This window comes from Indicator indicator, chromosome 30, assembly GCF_027791375.1.
Source record: "Indicator indicator isolate 239-I01 chromosome 30, UM_Iind_1.1, whole genome shotgun sequence".
In the NCBI taxonomy this organism is placed as follows: domain Eukaryota; kingdom Metazoa; phylum Chordata; class Aves; order Piciformes; family Indicatoridae; genus Indicator; species Indicator indicator.
In genome coordinates, this window is record NC_072039.1 from 54,871 (window position 1) to 63,850 (window position 8,980).

The window sequence follows — 8,980 nt, forward strand, 5'->3', positions numbered from 1 at the left end:
GGGAGGTGTCCCTGCCAGTGGAGGTGGGGCTGGAACTGGATGATCTTTAGGGTTCCTTTCAACTCAAACCATTCTATGATTCTTAGTAACTGTTCTCCAGCTTTTTATTTCCTCGACATCTCTTACAACTTCTATTGTTTTTACACGCTCTATTTGAGGGTGGTCTGGTCAAAATGAGGTAGAAGAAAGGAACTAAAGTGACAAATTAATTGGAAAGGTGGTGTATTATATGCTGGCTATGTTTGGAGGCAATGAAGTATTTGAAACAACAGGCGTAACTCATTCTTAACATCAGAAATTAGTCTGGCCAGGTATTGCAGTAGCTCTGATTTGCTGAAATCTGATACAGAGAGCACAGTATTCATTTAAACCTTTTTTGTTTAGCATACAATGGTTTAGATGGTTTGTGGATCAAAACTGTCCCTTCACTCAGTGAAGCATTTTGATGAAGAAAATATTTATATACATTCAAAATAAACCTCATCCTCCCACTGAGGAACTGCAGGAAAACTGAAGAGTGTTAGTCAAGAACTGGATAACAACAAAGGAAAGGTGCTGCTTCCGAGCCAGCAACAGGATCCAACAGTGGCAAATTAAGAAAGCCTTACAAATGATGTTTGGATTATGATGTTTGGATTATGGATGTTTGGAGTAAGAAGACAATGCAAGGAACAATGTGATTACAGAGATCTGGCCCTCAGCATTGTTTGAGAGATCCCTCCTCCAAAGAGCTCCACTGACATTTTGACAATTGTCGCTGACATCCCGTGCTCGGTGCCAGTGCCACACAGGAGTGTACCCTGGGGAGAAGAATATACGCAGGATTTGTGCACCGAGGCTTGCCCGAGGTAGGGAGGAAGAGCCCAGCAATGGGGACTGGGCGAACATTTAGGGATGGGATGCAGCCTCAAAGCAAACTAAAGATGAGGACAGCCAGTTCACCAGGAGCCAGCAGTGTGTCCTGCCAGCAAGGAAGGTGAGGAGCACCTGGAGCCTCATTAGCATGAGCAGAGCCAGGAAATTAAGGGAAGTGATTATCCTGTCTTGCTCAGCACTCGTTAGGCCACATTACAGTACAGTGGCCTCCTGCCTGAGCCCTCACCAGGTCAAGATAGATGAGGGGGTAATTGCAGAGATGTTTGTGTCCTCTTTGGTGGTGCCAGGCAGGAGGATGGAGACCAAAGACAAAGAGTTAAATTAAGAGTGGTTCTGACCTGATGTAAGGACAACATTGTCCACCACAAGGGCAGTGCAGCAGCAGGATAGGCTGACACAGTGGCTTGGATTTCTGGCCAAGGAGGTGTCCAAGAACCACCTGGATAAAGCCCTCATCTCCACACCCACCCTCCTCTGGGCAGGAGGCCGGACTAGAGACATCTGAGGGCCCTTCCAGCCTGAATTCTCGCATGATTTGAACTCCTTTATAAATTTACAAGGGTAGAACTGGCTGAATTTTTAAGCTCTACTCTTCAGATGTTCACAAAGAATTTAAATCATGGTTCAATGATTCATCTAGATGCTGGAGCATTTATTTTGTGATCTACCAGCAAACAGAACAGAAAGTTAGACACATTTTTGTTAGATGATGGTTTCTTTTTTGATATGGAATAAAACCCCTTTGGAGACCTTTCATTCCACACTGTCTCAGCATTCTGCTTCAAGGGACAGGAAGGGATTCCACACAGGAACACCCAAATAATGCATGTCGACCCTTGGCACACGCTCCTGTTTATGACCTCCAGCACGAGCGACTCACCTGTCAATGTTTGCTAGCCCTGTGGCCTTGCCTTTTTTTCTTCATCTGTGATTATAAAAATGTTGCTGTTTAAAGGACAGACACAAGGGAATAAAACTTTGGGCCCACAGCCTCTTTGAGCCCAGGCAGCCCCAGTAACAAAGAGAATTTTAGTGTGAACTTTTTGATAAAATGTTGGCAGCATATCAGAGGACCAATCTGATCATAACATGTGAACAGAGATGTCACATTAGGTGCTTAAACTTCTTAATTATCCCTCTAATTATATTTCTTCAAGTGATTATGAGGAAAACATTAGCTAGAATAGGATTGCCTTCAGGGTATAGGATATTTTCAAATAGCAACTCAATTACAGAAGTTATTAAATTTTGCTTTTAGCATAATCCAGAGATTTGACTGTTCAAAGAGAGCTGAGGCAAGCCAGCAGCAGTCCAAATAAATAAAATATGTTAAAGGTTGATTAAGGGTAGGTGAGAAACAGAACATAGATGTGAATATTCCCTCCTGTAAAGTGTTTCACTCTTAGCTGGCTTTGGGCTTGCTTCCTTTACCTGATGGGCTCTGATATTTCAGGGTAGAACACAGATGCTTACTTTACCAGAGCTTTTGTGTTGAAGGTAGCGCTGTCCCTTTGTCTAAGGACTGCTCAGGCAGGTTGTAAATCTGTAACATTGCACTTCACCTTTTGTATCTTGCTTAATGACCTTTTAAAAATAAATGCAGAATAGCTGAAGGGAACAGTCTCAGTGCTGGAAGAGCTGACACGTACGCAACCTGAGCTCTGATTTTGAGATTGCTCCAGGCTGTTAAACAAAACTTCTTTTGCTTTGCTCTGTGGTAAAGAAACGAAATAAAACAAAACTAAAACAGAGATGAAAAAGGGGACAGGGGAGTGTTCGCTTGGCTGGATTTTGTCTTAGAATTTAGATGCAAGCTGCTAGCTGGAAAAATGCTGCAGAGTCACTAGCCTACAGAAAGAGGGTACAGTCCTTCGAACAGAAGAAGAGTTGCATAAATATCCGCTCTCTGGTTTTCAGCTGGCTGTGGAAAGCTGTTGTTTAAGGGGCTCTTCAAGTGCCATTGAAAATGGCAGTGTTTGTTTCTCTTGTGTAAAACTGATCATTTAAGATTCTTATCAAGCTCTTTTTCTGTTTTCTATAGTGCTAAATTTAATGTATGAAGCCTTGATATAGAAAAATATATGCTTATACAGAAATAGATGATATTTCTGAATCCATGAAAATGTATTTTATCCCACAGAAATGTCTTACTATAAAATGTTCTCCAGCTGAACAAAAGGAAAACTGAAGTTTCCCACCATTTCTTATTGATACAATAATTTATTTTGGTGATGATTCTAAGGGGTGTTTTGGATTCATGTGTACAATAGTAAAACACTGACATTATTTTCTTTTGTTTATGTATTTTGCTTAAAATAAAAGATTACTCCAAAGAAAGGTATTTGAGGAAGAATACTTGCAGAGAGAGGCCGGATTTATTTTGGCTGGCCATTCTGACCTTTCAGCTAGACAACAACCTGCACAATTTACAGAGACTTTCAACTTGCTCATGGCTGCTTTTACCACAATTACTTTTAATGTAGAATACCTGTCCTGATTGAACTGACTTCTCTTGACAATCCCTTGTAAGCTGTACCAAATATTTGCCAATAGTATTACTGCTTAGATTCTCCCAAATAACTGAAATTCTGAAAACTGAGTATGTTTTGGGCAGGGTCACACATACTATTTGTAGTTTTTCCATGTCCACAGTTGCAAGCCTTGGCTTAGTGTGAATAGATTCCAAGAGAACCAGTTTTCAAGTGTCCTCACAACCTGTATTTCTGCCAGAGTTCTTTAACTGGTTGGTGCTATTGATCCACACAGTTTCACTGAAAGTCTTGTGTACTTTCTCTCAAATCCACAGGACTCTGAAACATGTATTAGATACTTTAACTTGTTACAGCGCATGAGGCAGGCTCTGCTCTCTGCAAGGAATTCATTCTCTTCCTATCCCACAAGGCTGTGCTAATTTCTGGGTGCTGTGCTGTACCTTTCATGGGACTTCATTTCTTTGGTTAGGGCCCTAACTGGATTTTTATTTTAGAATATTAGTATTTTCATCTACCTTTTGGAATTACCTGCTGGAGAGACCCTCCTGTGGCAGGTAATTCAGCTTATCAGGTGCTTCAGTTTATAAGCTTTGGACTTTTGGCCTCTACATAGATGATCCTGACAGGATTACAGATTCACACCATAAATCACTTCTGATTTCATTTACAAAAAGCCACCATGCTTTAACAACTGCTGTTCCAGATTGATTTGGATTGAAGTGATTTTGATGCCTGGAGCCCAAATGCCTGGCTCTGGAAATGTGAACAGTGGAGAGCAGCTTTATAGAAAAGAGTGGTCTGAGGGGTTCAGTGCCATGGGTGGGATTTGCATAGCCAGCTTTGAATTCCTTGGTTTTCTGATCCCTTTTGGTAGACAAGCTAGGAACCCACCTTCAGGGTGCAATTTGCATTTAGTAAATGCTATTATAAAAAGCTTATTTATAATTCAGTTTTTCAGCTATGGATGAAGGGAACAGCCTCCTAGAACTTCACCTTTCCTTCTGGCATGCAGTGGAGCTGTATATTATAATATCCTCCTTCTGTTTTGTATCCTTCTGCATTTTAGAACTGTACTTGCCATTTTCTTTTATTTCATGTGTTAACTACTTCCACTGATGTGTGTGTATATGTCTATTATATATAGGTCTGAAGAAGAGGAAGGTTCCTTCTACAGAAGTCTGGAGTTCTACAATTGTCTTCTGTATACTTAATCTGTATTCCTGTAACTGTCCAGTCTGGTTACTTAAAACAAAGCGTGGGGAGAAAAGTGCAAGGAGTGGAAGAAGAGGAAACTATTGCCCTTCAAGTATTAATTAGAATTCAAGTGTTAGAGACAACTCTACTGATAGTAGAGCACTCTTAGAAGTTGTCAGTGACAAATTCCTCTCAATAAGAATAAACGGTGCTGCTGATTGAGACCATGCTGCAAGGAGCTTCTTATAAAAATCACTAAGTACAAATTTTAACCTAAGAGTGTTGCTCTAAGAGCACTGTCTGGTCTAAAATTTCCTTCCAGGTAAGCGTGAAGACAAGAAAACCAAACATACAGTCTCCCAGGATCAGGGGCAGAAAGGCAGATGCCTGCTGGACAAGCTTTTACAGGCTGTGAGGTGCAGAGCATGGTGCAGTGCTGGACTGAAAATGATCTGTTTGCCATGGAGTGTCCTGGGATAATTGAAGGCTCTGTAATGAGGGTGCAGGATGTGTTAATCATTCCATCTCAGCTCTCCTGACAGGAACTTGGCAGTAAGTTACAGCGAAGCAGGCACCGATACTGAAGTTTTTATTACCACTACCCACGCAACTGGTGGATTTTATTATTGTGCTGTTCTTTCAGATTTTCTAAATGGAGAAGCAAGTTAGTCTCTTGCTTCTATGGCCCCTGCTTGGGACGACTATTGCAAAACAATTTCTATAAAGTTTTACTTTCTCACTTACTGGAGGGTTTTTACCCTCACCTTAGTCGGTTCCGCCCCCCCCACCCCCCCCCCTTTTTTTTTTAAACCTTTATTTACTTTGTTTAGAAAACCAAAACTCAAGGCACCTCTCTCTTCTGAAGAAGCTGAGGCTTACTTACCCATATATGTCTCAGTCAGAGGTGGGGAAAAAAGCTATCATAAGAGTTAGTTTCATCTTCAATAGCCTTTTTTTTTTTTTTTTTTGTAAAATTTTTAACTCAGAGGCACTTCTCTGCATCTTTCTATTGCACAGCCCTTTTATAAATTTCCTATGTGTGTTGCCTTGTGCTATCAGAACAAGCCCTGAGGTTCTACCAAGCTGACTTCTCTTTTCTGAGGCTGAATCTGTTTCTGAGGTTATTTGATACTTGCTGAGAAAATGTCAGGTGTGACTCTTCTTTTCAATCAGGTTTATATGAGGCATTTGTAAATTGTAAACTGTCCTACCAACTCTTCTCTGTCACATTCTCAAAACATTCCTATGACTGCAGCAGAAATTGCACTGACTTTAAAACCTGTTTTCATGTAATGGGAATGTTTGTGCTTTATCAGCATTAAAAGCTGTTTTTAAAAACAGATCAATCTTGTTCCATAATGTGCATTCATATCTGTGGGATCATAAATCCAAACTTCCTGTTTATGCTCTGGCACCACAGTATTAACAATCAGGACAATGGGAACCCATTTTAGGAATTTTCATATAAGTGGCACTGGAGTCCTTTTTGCAGCACTTGATAAGGTACTATGTTCTCTGCCTATCAAACTGTTGTCAAACCACTGAAATTAGTGCAGCTTTGGCAATTTTGCTGCTTACAGCCTGCTTTGTAGACTTCATCTGAGCTCTCTAAACACAGGGGCATTTCTTGGGCTGGGACTGTCCCAATACCCATTTCTCAAGATGTTTCATTGTATCGGTGACTTGGAGCACTAGAATTCTGTGAGGACATGGAAATGAATGCTCAGTCCTGACTTTCACTTACATGTGTTTGGAATTAAGCACTACACAGAAAGCTAAGTAGCCATTGGCTGCAGTGAATTTCAGCTGGAAGAAGGCTTCTGCAATGCAGTGGTTGACTTTGTGTTTTTATCTTGCTCTTCTAAGCAGCAGCTTTCCCTTACTTTAAGGAGGTTACTGTTTTTCTCCCAGGATTATTCATAGCTTCAACAGTGACTGTTGGGTTCCAGCACATAAAACATGTTTTACTGCCTATAAGAAAACATTTTGTATAATGCTGAGAGCTCCATGTACAACAAACTCAAAACAATTGTAGGTCTGCAAAGATAGAGCATTCCTGATAGAACACATGATTTAGTTGATGCTTAATCTCAACATGAGCATAATCAGCAAAATGGAAAACTTCTGCCCTCCTTTCTCTTTCATAAATTCTTCATAACCACATGTATCTGGAAACTAATCAAGATCTTTCTCCTACGTGCTGGGAACAACGAGTAGTCTTAATCATGTGGGAAGTAAATGGCATTATGAAGGTAATTTCAGCTGATGGAGACAAATGTATTTTTGTGAGGTTGTCTTCATATGATAAAAAGAAAGGACATTGAAAAGTACAGCTAAGAGGGGATAGATTATTAACACAGCCCCCCCCCAAAAAAAACACAGTCATTAAAACAGTCTCAGCTGTTTGCTTTTCTTGAAATCGGAATAATATTTGAGTACTAGATGCCTAAATCAGTTCAGAAGATGTTATTAGGTAAAAGATAATAAAATAACCCAGACCGATTACAATCTTATACCTTTTATAATATAACTTTAAATTAAAATAACATTCATGTGGGAAAAGGGAAATAATGTCCCAAAGACATTTCAGTTAATTGCTGTAGTTAATTACACTCATAATTTTGCTTGTGTGACTAAGTATAATCAGGTTTTACAGTTGTATATGGATTTATTTCTGAGACCAAACAGCAGGTTATTCCCAGGAAATATTTTAACACCGTAATCAAAACTGCACTTACTCATTCTTGGTAGTTGGCTTGAATGAGTTGTGTCTGTGTTCAAATAGAATTTGGAGGACAACACAACAAACTGCCTTGGCTTTATCCAGCCTGGCTGAAAAGGTCACCATGGCCCTGCTGATACTGCGCTCAGATTCTTTGATTGCTTTTTATCCTGTAATGGGCACCAGAGTTTGCATTGGTGGCCCTGAGATCTTGGCCAGCTCCTCCAGCAATATCTGGAGATGTGCTGGAGACGGCACCTGTATTTGCTGGTGTGGCATGTTGCAGTGGGCTCCTCAACCAGCCTGAAGCAATGTTGCCTTTGGGGTCTTTTCTTGAGGTGCAGTCTTTGCTACCATGTCTCTACCAGCAAAAAACTCAGGACTACCAGATTCGAAACATGGTGTGGGAGGGAGCACAGGGCTGTTTTCTTCTCCAAGACATACTTCTGGAAGACGCCTGAAGCAAAGAGTCACCAGGCTTCTTGGACTCCCCTCAGCCTGACTGGAATGGACTCTCAGAAAATGGCAGCCAGCAGCAATTAGGGCCCATGGGTGCCCAACCCATGCAGTGCTGAGAGGGTCTTTTTCTCTTTTCTCACATTTTTTTCTTTTTTTCCTCACCTATTTTCTTATTTTTCTCCCCTGTTATCTCTTCAGGTCATTTTAAAGTGCTCTGCCTGGGTTTTGAACCTGACTTTGGTGACAGTGGGGGCTGCTGTGCCACCATGCCCACCCGTCATGCTGCCATTGCTCGCCTCAGAGGGGCTGCAGCCTGGCTGCACTGCTGCTTCCCACAGCCTGTGACCAGTGAATCCATCAGTACTGTCTGCAGACAAGGGCACAAATGGGGAAATCACACTGGGAAAAAACAACTGCACAGAGAGTTGCCAGGCTGAGCACTGCCCCAGAATACAGGGCACCTGAGACTGGCATCGTGGGTGCCTCACCTGCTTCCTTATGACTGATTCACCTCATGTTGAACCAGATACACATCAGGAGTATTGAGTTCAGTTCTGGGTTTTTCCAGTTCAAGAGAGACAGAGGTCAATTGGAGAAAGTCCAGCAGAGGCTACAAAGATGCTGAGGGGCCTGGAGCATCTCTGTGGGGAGGAAAGGCTGGAGCTGTTGAGCCTGGAGAAGGGCAGCCTGAGAGAGGATCTTCTCAATGCTCAGCAAGAGTTGAAGGACCTGTGGGGGACAAGAGGATGGGGCTGGGCTCTTCCTAGTGGTGCACAGAGACAGGACTCTGTAAGGCTCTGTAAGGATCAAATGACTGAGCAGAGTATGTGAAGTGGGGTTTAGATGCTTCTTGTGGAAGAAACCCTCAGGATTGTGGTTGGCCACATTGTCCTGTGTCGGTGGGAAGCAGCCCTTCAGGCTCAGCAGCATGGCTGGAGGTTGCCAGTTCCTGTTTCCTCGTGGGTATTTTTGTAGTGCATCTTAACTGGAGCTTTACTGACTTTTCCAGAGATAAACATTAATTTACGAGTAAACCCTACACTTTATATATATATATATACATAATTTATATATGATTTTCTTCTATATGAAGCATTGTCCACAGCCAGCTCCAACCACACAGAGCTACTGTGACATTTCTTTGTTATTGAACTCTCTCTAAATCCCATGTCATTTGTAGTGCTTAGTGAAAGGAAATCACCAAGTCCATTTTAACTCTACTGAAAAGACCCTCACA